At 42.0% G+C, this 12,500-nt stretch overlaps 1 pseudogene; it reads left to right on the forward strand.

Annotated features, from left to right (window-relative positions):
• The window catches only part of LOC126567024 (large subunit ribosomal RNA), a 5,837-nt pseudogene extending 3,745 nt beyond the window's left edge, over window positions 1-2,092 (forward strand).
• Window positions 2,093-12,500: the final 10,408 nt, after the last annotated feature.

Consider the following 12,500-nt stretch of genomic DNA (forward strand, 5'->3'; position numbering starts at 1 on the left):
TTCAAAGCCCTTCGTACTCACATTGCGCCCCTTTTAATCAACGTGCCGCTGTTTCTGCCTCCGTTGCCGCGGCTGCTTCAGCGGCAGAGAGGCCACCTGGTCGATTGCTGATATGCTGCTCTGAAGCTGCTGACGGAGAATCGTCCTCTTCGTCGCTGGACGAATCCGCACCCTCGCCGTACAGCCATGCCAGGGAGGCCACAGTCCTTCGCCTCTCCCTGAATCTCGCGACTCGCTCGCGAATGGCTGCCCGGCGCGCAGCTGTTGTCGGCGATGGAGGTGGTGTTGGGGGCCGCCCACCTCGCTGCAACTCCCTCGCTCTCGCCCGTGCCGCGTTCCTCGCAACGTTCCGGCGCTGGTTACGAGCGACGGCCACCGAGTTGTCAGGGAGGTGTGCGGCTGACGGCTGACCCTGCGCAGCCAACAGCTCCCTTTCCGCGTTCCAACCATCCTGGAGCTCGTCCGTGACGCCGGCGACGAACTCACAGATGCTGCTCCAACGTTCCGGGCTCTCGAGCAGAGCGGCAACGAGACCTTCGGGGGTGATCTCGCTCGTACTACCCGCCTCGAGCAGCCTTCCGCGTTCAGTGGCGAACCTGGGGCAGCTGAAAACGGCGTGTTCCGCCGTCTCAGCGACGCCAGGACATCTGGGGCAGTCCGGGGACGACGTGAAGCCCATCCGGCACAGGTAGTCACGGAAAAAACCGTGACCGGACAAAACCTGCGCCAACTGGAACGTCACGTCTCCGTGTTTCCGTGACTGCCATGTCCTCACGTCAGGTATCACTCGATACGTCCACCGAGTGAACCGACTGGCGTCCTCTCTAGCAGCATTCGCGTCCCACTGCTGCTGCCACTGCCCGTAGGTACGGTCGCGCTCCATGCTCTTTACACTCGCTCTCGAGTGTTCGTTCGCAGGATCCTGCAGACGATGATGCACCCTGCTGTCCTCCTCGATCAGCAGGCATATCGGGATGAGACCGGCCAGCAGCACGGCCGTCTCTCCCCTCACCGTCCGGAAAGCCCGACACACCCGAATGGCCGTCGTCCTCTGCACACGCTGCACCAGTCTGTGACACTGTTGCAGCTGCAATCCCTCCGACCATACTGGGGCCCCGTAGCGAAGGATGGAGTCCGCAACGGCCGCCAGTAGTCGGGCACGTGACGATTTCGGGCCACTGTGGTTCGGCATGAGGCGCGTGATGGCTTCCGCAACCCTCATGGCCTTCGCTGCAACCTGCTGAACGTGCGGCAACCATGACAGGTGGTCGTGCAACCAAACTCCAAGATAGCGGATGGAGCGCTGGGATTGCACGACCACTCCCCCGATGTTGATGCTGACGACCGGATGACGCTTCAGGGTGGAGATGAGCGTCATTTCCGTCTTCTCCGGAGCCAACGAAAGACGGTTCCGGTCCAGCCAGGTCGTGATCGCCGCGAACAGGGATAACTGGCTTGTGGTCGCCAAGCGTTCATAGCGACGTGACTTTTTGATCCTTCGATGTCGGCTCTTCCTATCATTGTGAAGCAAAATTCCCAAAGCGTAGGATTGTTCACCCTTTCAAGGGAACGTGAGCTGGGTTTAGACCGTCGTGAGACAGGTTAGTTTTACCCTACTGGTGTGTGCATTTGTGCTATCTTAACGGAATTCCTGTGCAGTACGAGAGGAACCACAGGTACGGACCACTGGCTCAATACTAGTTCGACCGGACTTTGGTATGACGCTACGTCCGCTGGATTATGCCTGAACGCCTCTAAGGTCGTAACCAATCCGAGCTGATAGCGCTTCAAACCCCCATAGGCAATCGTAAGCTAGCGGGCCTAACAACCCTCCGAGATACGCTGGCGCTGCCTCGCAGCCTGGCGCCTCATCCCCGCTTCTAGACTTGGCCGCATCGCGCAGGGTCGCACCGCACGTGTTAGTACCTGACCATAGGGAACACTGGTGGCAGCTGACCTCGCCGACCGTGGACTTGACTAGTTTCGATGCCTACCGACCGCCCGCAAACGACGGGACTTCAGGCTGGGAGCTGCGAGTTGTAGAGATGCGTTCGCATCGATCCTCTCAGGCGACCCATGCTTGGTGGTGTATTCGTGTGTACTGTCGCACCTTTCCGGGTGTGTTCAGTATGCACGATGAATGAGTTGGAAAACGAAAGACAGAGAGAGAATTGAAATGTTACTGAGCATATAAGCGAAGAGTGTGTGGGTTCATAAGAATGTTGATCATATGCAGTTGATACCGGTACGGGTCCGTCATTACTCCTCCACGGAGTGATGATCGGTTTGCTTGAAGGGGGCAATACGCATCGTTGACTTACCTACGGGTAACCCGCTTACGAGTGGGTCGATTGCTGTCGGGGCAAGCAATCGGGTTAGCGCCGTATCCGGATATAGAGAGTAGTATGGGGTGATAATGATTAACATGTCGAGTGATGGCTGCACCTCCTAGTGGAAAGTTCAAACGTGAAGGTTGCTTCGGTACGGGGTACTAGGTACCTCTTAGAGGAGCAATGGAGTATGGAGTCCAAATTGAATGTTTGGACTTCAAAAATTTCTCTAAGTCCGCTACATAAATCCCTCACCCATAAGCTCACAAAATACATGCAATTGCATTAAAAATTTTGATAACCTAACAAGAGATGAAGGCAAGTCGAATTGGTTGGTCCAAAACCAAATATATCACTAAGTTCGGGACTTGGGTGCAAACCGAAAGTTAAAATGATGTCCCTGAACATGCATATAAGTTCGAGTATTGATATTATAAACCTAACAAGAGATGAAGGCAAGTCGAATTGGTTGGTCCAAAACCAAAAATATCACTAAGTTCGGGACTTGGGTACAAACCGAAAGTTAATATGATGTCCCTGAACATGCATATAAGTTCGAGTATTGATATTATAAACCTAACAAGAGATGAAGGCAAGTCGAATTGGTTGGTCCAAAACCAAAAATATCACTAAGTTCGGGACTTGGGTACAAACCGAAAGTTAATATGATGTCCCTGAACATGCATATAAGTTCGAGTATTGATATTATAAACCTAACAAGAGATGAAGGCAAGTCGATTTGGTTGGTGAGAAACCAAAAATATCACTAAGTTCGGGACTTGGGTGCAAACCGAAAGTTAAAATGATGTCCCTGAACATGCATATAAGTTCGAGTATTGATATTATAAACCTAACAAGAGATGAAGGCAAGTCGAATTGGTTGGTCCAAAACCAAAAATATCACTAAGTTCGGGACTTGGGTACAAACCGAAAGTTAATATGATGTCCCTGAACATGCATATAAGTTCGAGTATTGATATTATAAACCTAACAAGAGATGAAGGCAAGTCGATTTGGTTGGTGAGAAACCAAAAATATCACTAAGTTCGGGACTTGGGTGCAAACCGAAAGTTAAAATGATGTCCCTGAACATGCATATAAGTTCGAGTATTGATATTATAAACCTAACAAGAGATGAAGGCAAGTCGAATTGGTTGGTCCAAAACCAAAAATATCACTAAGTTCGGGACTTGGGTACAAACCGAAAGTTAATATGATGTCCCTGAACATGCATATAAGTTCGAGTATTGATATTATAAACCTAACAAGAGATGAAGGCAAGTCGATTTGGTTGGTGAGAAACCAAAAATATCACTAAGTTCGGGACTTGGGTACAAACCGAAAGTTAATATGATGTCCCTGAACATGCATATAAGTTCGAGTATTGATATTATAAACCTAACAAGAGATGAAGGCAAGTCGAATTGGTTGGTAAGAAACCAAAAATATCTCTAAGTTCGGGACTTGTGCGCAAACCGAAAGTGAATATGATGTCCCTGAACATGCATATAAGTTCGAGTATTGATATTATAAACCTAACAAGAGATGAAGGCAAGTCGAATTGGTTGGTCCAAAACCAAAAATATCTCTAAGTTCGGGACTTGGGTACAAACCGAAAGTTAAAATGATGTCCCTGAACATGCATATAAGTTCGAGTATTGATATTATAAACCTAACAAGAGATGAAGGCAAGTCGAATTGGTTGGTCCGAAACCAAAAATATCACTAAGTTCGGGACTTGGGTGCAAACCGAAAGTTAAAATGATGTCCCTGAACATGCATATAAGTTCGAGTATTGATATTATAAACCTAACAAGAGATGAAGGCAAGTCGAATTGGTTGGTAAGAAACCAAAAATATCACTGAGTTCGGGACTTGTGCGCAAACCAAAAGTTAATATGATGTCCCTGAACATGCATATAAGTTCGAGCATTGATATTATAAACCTAACAAGAGATGAAGGCAAGTCGATTTGGTTGGTGAGAAACCAAAAATATCACTAAGTTCGGGACTTGGGTACAAACCGAAAGTTAAAATGATGTCCCTGAACATGCATATAAGTTCGAGTATTGATATTATAAACCTAACAAGAGATGAAGGCAAGTCGAATTGGTTGGTAAGAAACCAAAAATATCACTAAGTTCGGGACTTGGGTACAAACCGAAAGTTAAAATGATGTCCCTGAACATGCATATAAGTTCGAGTATTGATATTATAAACCTAACAAGAGATGAAGGCAAGTCGAATTGGTTGGTCCGAAACCAAAAATATCTCTAAGTACGGGACTTGGGCACAAACCAAAACTATATACCAAGTGCCTGAAATGTCTATAAACCACACGAAGAACTCTTCACACACAGGTGCGCCTCATAACCTGGTTCAATGTATAAGACATTGGTTTCGGGGGATTTATTGAGAAGAAAATTTTTTTCTCTAACTTTGAGTAAAACTGTCTCAGAATACATATTTAACCACGAAAAGTGAACACCGACAGTAAATAGCAAAAGTCAACCGACCATCAAAGTTGTATGGCGGTGTAGGAGAAGAAAATCCAAGGTCGTTTAATTTAGGGACGTAAGACACGAAATCAAAATTTTGGTATAAAATCTAAAATAATCATCAGACAGTGGTCATCCAAGGCATATAAGAGTCGTCTAACGATGCTGAATGCAATAAGCAATAGCGACTTTTTAAAGATTTTTTTGGATTTTTGTCAAAATGTACCCTTCACAACTTGGTACAAGTCATAGGACATGGGTACCGGTATGACCGACGGAAGATTTTTGGACAAAAAATTTTTTTGCTCTAACTTTGAGTAAAACGGTCTCAGGATGCATTCTTAATCATGAAAAGTGATCTCCGACGGTAAATAGCAAAAGTCACCCGACCATCAAAGTTGCATGGCGGTGCAGGAGACGAAAATCCAAGGTCGTCTAATGTAGGGACGTAAGACACGAAATCAAAATTTTGGCATAAAAGCTAAAATAATCATCAGACAGTGGTCATCCAAGGCATATAAGAGTCGTCTAACGATGCTGAATGCAATAAGCAATAGCGACTTTTTAATGATTTTTTTGGATTTTTGTCAAAATGTACCCTTCACAACTTGGTACAAGTCATAGGACATGGGTACCGGTATGACCGACGGAAGATTTTTGGACAAAAAATTTTTTTGCTCTAACTTTGAGTAAAACGGTCTCAGGATGCATTATTAATCATGAAAAGTGAACACCGACAGTAAATAGCAAAAGTCAACCGACCATCAAAGTTGTATGGCGGTGTAGGAGAAGAAAATCCAAGGTCGTCTAATGTAGGGACGTAAGACACGAAATCAAAATTTTGGCATAAAAGCTAAAATAATCATCAGACAGTGGTCATCCAAGGCATATTAGAGTCGTCTAACGATGCTGAATGCAATAAGCAATAGCGACTTTTTAAAGATTTTTTTGGATTTTTGTCAAAATGTACCCTTCACAACTTGGTACAAGTCATAGGACATGGGTACCGGTATGACCGACGGAAGATTTTTGGACAAAAAATTTTTTTGCTCTAACTTTGAGTAAAACGGTCTCAGGATGCATTATTAATCATGAAAAGTGATCTCCGACAGTAAATAGTGAAAGTTACCCGACCATCAAAGTTGCATGGCGGTGCAGGAGACGAAAATCCAAGGTCGTCTAATGTAGGGACGTAAGACACGAAATCAAAATTTTGGCATAAAAGCTAAAATAATCATCAGACAGTGGTCATCCAAGGCATATAAGAGTCGTCTAACGATGCTGAATGCAATAAGCAATAGCGACTTTTTAATGATTTTTTTGGATTTTTGTCAAAATGTACCCTTCACAACTTGGTACAAGTCATAGGACATGGGTACCGGTATGACCGACGGAAGATTTTTGGACAAAAAAATTTTTTGCTCTAACTTTGAGTAAAACGGTCTCAGGATGCATTATTAATCATGAAAAGTGATCTCCGACAGTAAATAGTGAAAGTTACCCGACCATCAAAGTTGCATGGCGGTGCAGGAGACGAAAATCCAAGGTCGTCTAATGTAGGGACGTAAGACACGAAATCAAAATTTTGGCATAAAAGCTAAAATAATCATCAGACAGTGGTCATCCAAGGCATATAAGAGTCGTCTAACGATGCTGAATGCAATAAGCAATAGCGACTTTTTAAAGATTTTTTTGGATTTTTGTCAAAATGTACCCTTCACAACTTGGTACAAGTCATAGGACATGGGTACCGGTATGACCGACGGAAGATTTTTGGACAAAAAATTTTTTTGCTCTAACTTTGAGTAAAACGGTCTCAGGATGCATTATTAATCATGAAAAGTGATCTCCGACAGTAAATAGCGAAAGTTACCCGACCATCAAAGTTGCATGGCGGTGCAGGAGACGAAAATCCAAGGTCGTCTAATGTAGGGACGTAAGACACGAAATCAAAATTTTGGCATAAAATCTAAAATAATCATCAGACAGTGGTCATCCAAGGCATATTAGAGTCGTCTAACGATGCGAAATGCAATAAGCAATAGCGACTTTTTAAAGATTTTTTTGGATTTTTGTCAAAATGTACCCTTCACAACTTGGTACAAGTCATAGGACATGGGTACCGGTATGACCGACGGAAGATTTTTGGACAAAAAATTTTTTTGCTCTAACTTTGAGTAAAACGGTCTCAGGATGCATTATTAATCATGAAAAGTGATCTCCGACAGTAAATAGCGAAAGTTACCCGACCATCAAAGTTGCATGGCGGTGCAGGAGACGAAAATCCAAGGTCGTCTAATGTAGGGACGTAAGACACGAAATCAAAATTTTGGCATAAAATCTAAAATAATCATCAGACAGTGGTCATCCAAGGCATATAAGAGTCGTCTAACGATGCTGAATGCAATAAGCAATAGCGACTTTTTAATGATTTTTTTGGATTTTTGTCAAAATTTACCCTTCACAACTTGGTACAAGTCATAGGACATGGGTACCGGTATGACCGACGGAAGATTTTTGGACAAAAAATTTTTTTGCTCTAACTTTGAGTAAAACGGTCTCAGGATGCATTATTAATCATGAAAAGTGATCTCCGACAGTAAATAGCGAAAGTTACCCGACCATCAAAGTTGCATGGCGGTGCAGGAGACGAAAATCCAAGGTCGTCTAATGTAGGGACGTAAGACACGAAATCAAAATTTTGGCATAAAAGCTAAAATAATCATCAGACAGTGGTCATCCAAGGCATATAAGAGTCGTCTAACGATGCTGAATGCAATAAGCAATAGCGACTTTTTAAAGATTTTTTTGGATTTTTGTCAAAATGTACCCTTCACAACTTGGTACAAGTCATAGGACATGGGTACCGGTATGACCGACGGAAGATTTTTGGACAAAAAATTTTTTTGCTCTAACTTTGAGTAAAACGGTCTCAGGATGCATTCTTAATCATGAAAAGTGATCTCCGACAGTAAATAGTGAAAGTTACCCGACCATCAAAGTTGCATGGCGGTGCAGGAGACGAAAATCCAAGGTCGTCTAATGTAGGGACGTAAGACACGAAATCAAAATTTTGGCATAAAAGCTAAAATAATCATCAGACAGTGGTCATCCAAGGCATATAAGAGTCGTCTAACGATGCTGAATGCAATAAGCAATAGCGACTTTTTAAAGATTTTTTTGGATTTTTGTCAAAATGTACCCTTCACAACTTGGTACAAGTCATAGGACATGGGTACCGGTATGACCGACGGAAGATTTTTGGACAAAAAATTTTTTTGCTCTAACTTTGAGTAAAACGGTCTCAGGATGCATTATTAATCATGAAAAGTGATCTCCGACAGTAAATAGCGAAAGTTACCCGACCATCAAAGTTGCATGGCGGTGCAGGAGACGAAAATCCAAGGTCGTCTAATGTAGGGACGTAAGACACGAAATCAAAATTTTGGCATAAAAGCTAAAATAATCATCAGACAGTGGTCATCCAAGGCATATAAGAGTCGTCTAACGATGCTGAATGCAATAAGCAATAGCGACTTTTTAAAGATTTTTTTGGATTTTTGTCAAAATGTACCCTTCACAACTTGGTACAAGTCATAGGACATGGGTACCGGTATGACCGACGGAAGATTTTTGGACAAAAAATTTTTTTGCTCTAACTTTGAGTAAAACGGTCTCAGGATGCATTCTTAATCATGAAAAGTGATCTCCGACGGTAAATAGCAAAAGTCACCCGACCATCAAAGTTGCATGGCGGTGCAGGAGACGAAAATCCAAGGTCGTCTAATGTAGGGACGTAAGACACGAAATCAAAATTTTGGCATAAAAGCTAAAATAATCATCAGACAGTGGTCATCCAAGGCATATAAGAGTCGTCTAACGATGCTGAATGCAATAAGCAATAGCGACTTTTTAATGATTTTTTTGGATTTTTGTCAAAATTTACCCTTCACAACTTGGTACAAGTCATAGGACATGGGTACCGGTATGACCGACGGAAGATTTTTGGACAAAAAATTTTTTTGCTCTAACTTTGAGTAAAACGGTCTCAGGATGCATTATTAATCATGAAAAGTGATCTCCGACAGTAAATAGCGAAAGTTACCCGACCATCAAAGTTGCATGGCGGTGCAGGAGACGAAAATCCAAGGTCGTCTAATGTAGGGACGTAAGACACGAAATCAAAATTTTGGCATAAAATCTAAAATAATCATCAGACAGTGGTCATCCAAGGCATATTAGAGTCGTCTAACGATGCGAAATGCAATAAGCAATAGCGACTTTTTAAAGATTTTTTTGGATTTTTGTCAAAATGTACCCTTCACAACTTGGTACAAGTCATAGGACATGGGTACCGGTATGACCGACGGAAGATTTTTGGACAAAAAATTTTTTTGCTCTAACTTTGAGTAAAACGGTATCAGGATGCATTATTAATCATGAAAAGTGATCTCCGACAGTAAATAGCGAAAGTTACCCGACCATCAAAGTTGCATGGCGGTGCAGGAGACGAAAATCCAAGGTCGTCTAATGTAGGGACGTAAGACACGAAATCAAAATTTTGGCATAAAATCTAAAATAATCATCAGACAGTGGTCATCCAAGGCATATTAGAGTCGTCTAACGATGCGAAATGCAATAAGCAATGGAGACTTTTTAATGATTTTTTTGGATTTTTGTCAAAATGTACCCTTCACAACTTGGTACAAGTCATAGGACATGGGTACCGGTATGACCGACGGAAGATTTTTGGACAAAAAATTTTTTTGCTCTAACTTTGAGTAAAACGGTGTCAGGATGCATTTTTAAGCATGAAAAGTGATCTCCGACAGTAAATAGCGAAAGTTACCCGACCATCAAAGTTGCATGGCGGTGCAGGAGACGAAAATCCAAGGTCGTCTAATGTAGGGACGTAAGACACGAAATCAAAATTTTGGCATAAAAGCTAAAATAATCATCAGACAGTGGTCATCCAAGGCATATTAGAGTCGTCTAACGATGCGAAATGCAATAAGCAATAGCGACTTTTTAATGATTTTTTTGGATTTTTGTCAAAATGTACCCTTCACAACTTGGTACAAGTCATAGGACATGGGTACCGGTATGACCGACGGAAGATTTTTTGACAAAAATTTTTTTGACTCTAACTTTGAGTAAAACGGTCTCAGGATGCATTCTTAATCATGAAAAGTGATCTCCGACGGTAAATAGCAAAAGTCACCCGACCATCAAAGTTGCATGGCGGTGCAGGCGACGAAAATCCAAGGTCGTCTAATGTAGGGACGTAAGACACGAAATCAAAATTTTGGCATAAAATCTAAAATAATCATCAGACAGTGGTCATCCAAGGCATATAAGAGTCGTCTAACGATGCTGAATGCAATAAGCAATAGCGACTTTTTAATGATTTTTTTGGATTTTTGTCAAAATTTACCCTTCACAACTTGGTACAAGTTATAGGACATGGGTACCGGTATGACCGACGGAAGATTTTTGGACAAAAAATTTTTTTACTCTAACTTTGAGTAAAACTGTGTCAGGATGCATTTTTAAGCATGAAAAGTGAATTCCGACAGTAAATAGCGAAAGTTACCCGACCATCAAAGTTGCATGGCGGTGCAGGAGACGAAAATCCAAGGTCGTCTAATGTAGGGACGTAAGACACGAAATCAAAATTTTGGCATAAAAGCTAAAATAATCATCAGACAGTGGTCATCCAAGGCATATAAGAGTCGTCTAACGATGCTGAATGCAATAAGCAATAGCGACTTTTTAAAGATTTTTTTGGATTTTTGTCAAAATTTACCCTTCACAACTTGGTACAAGTCATAGGACATGGGTACCGGTATGACCGACGGAAGATTTTTGGACAAAAAATTTTTTTGCTCTAACTTTGAGTAAAACGGTCTCAGGATGCATTATTAATCATGAAAAGTGATCTCCGACAGTAAATAGCGAAAGTTACCCGACCATCAAAGTTGCATGGCGGTGCAGGAGACGAAAATCCAAGGTCGTCTAATGTAGGGACGTAAGACACGAAATCAAAATTTTGGCATAAAAGCTAAAATAATCATCAGACAGTGGTCATCCAAGGCATATAAGAGTCGTCTAACGATGCTGAATGCAATAAGCAATAGCGACTTTTTAATGATTTTTTTGGATTTTTGTCAAAATGTACCCTTCACAACTTGGTACAAGTCATAGGACATGGGTACCGGTATGACCGACGGAAGATTTTTGGACAAAAAATTTTTTTGCTCTAACTTTGAGTAAAACGGTCTCAGGATGCATTATTAATCATGAAAAGTGATCTCCGACAGTAAATAGCGAAAGTTACCCGACCATCAAAGTTGCATGGCGGTGCAGGAGACGAAAATCCAAGGTCGTCTAATGTAGGGACGTAAGACACGAAATCAAAATTTTGGCATAAAAGCTAAAATAATCATCAGACAGTGGTCATCCAAGGCATATAAGAGTCGTCTAACGATGCTGAATGCAATAAGCAATAGCGACTTTTTAAAGATTTTTTTGGATTTTTGTCAAAATGTACCCTTCACAACTTGGTACAAGTCATAGGACATGGGTACCGGTATGACCGACGGAAGATTTTTGGACAAAAAATTTTTTTGCTCTAACTTTGAGTAAAACGGTCTCAGGATGCATTATTAATCATGAAAAGTGATCTCCGACAGTAAATAGCGAAAGTTACCCGACCATCAAAGTTGCATGGCGGTGCAGGAGACGAAAATCCAAGGTCGTCTAATGTAGGGACGTAAGACACGAAATCAAAATTTTGGCATAAAAGCTAAAATAATCATCAGACAGTGGTCATCCAAGGCATATTAGAGTCGTCTAACGATGCTGAATGCAATAAGCAATAGCGACTTTTTAATGATTTTTTTGGATTTTTGTCAAAATTTACCCTTCACAACTTGGTACAAGTCATAGGACATGGGTACCGGTATGACCGACGGAAGATTTTTGGACAAAAAATTTTTTTGCTCTAACTTTGAGTAAAACGGTCTCAGGATGCATTATTAATCATGAAAAGTGATCTCCGACAGTAAATAGCGAAAGTTACCCGACCATCAAAGTTGCATGGCGGTGCAGGAGACGAAAATCCAAGGTCGTCTAATGTAGGGACGTAAGACACGAAATCAAAATTTTGGCATAAAAGCTAAAATAATCATCAGACAGTGGTCATCCAAGGCATATAAGAGTCGTCTAACGATGCTGAATGCAATAAGCAATAGCGACTTTTTAAAGATTTTTTTGGATTTTTGTCAAAATGTACCCTTCACAACTTGGTACAAGTCATAGGACATGGGTACCGGTATGACCGACGGAAGATTTTTGGACAAAAAATTTTTTTGCTCTAACTTTGAGTAAAACGGTCTCAGGATGCATTCTTAATCATGAAAAGTGATCTCCGACGGTAAATAGCAAAAGTCACCCGACCATCAAAGTTGCATGGCGGTGCAGGCGACGAAAATCCAAGGTCGTCTAATGTAGGGACGTAAGACACGAAATCAAAATTTTGGCATAAAATCTAAAATAATCATCAGACAGTGGTCATCCAAGGCATATTAGAGTCGTCTAACGATGCTGAATGCAATAAGCAATAGCGACTTTTTAATGATTTTTTTGGATTTTTGTCAAAATTTACCCTTCA

This window comes from Anopheles maculipalpis, assembly GCF_943734695.1.
Source record: "Anopheles maculipalpis chromosome X unlocalized genomic scaffold, idAnoMacuDA_375_x X_unloc_80, whole genome shotgun sequence".
Classification (NCBI taxonomy): domain Eukaryota; kingdom Metazoa; phylum Arthropoda; class Insecta; order Diptera; family Culicidae; genus Anopheles; species Anopheles maculipalpis.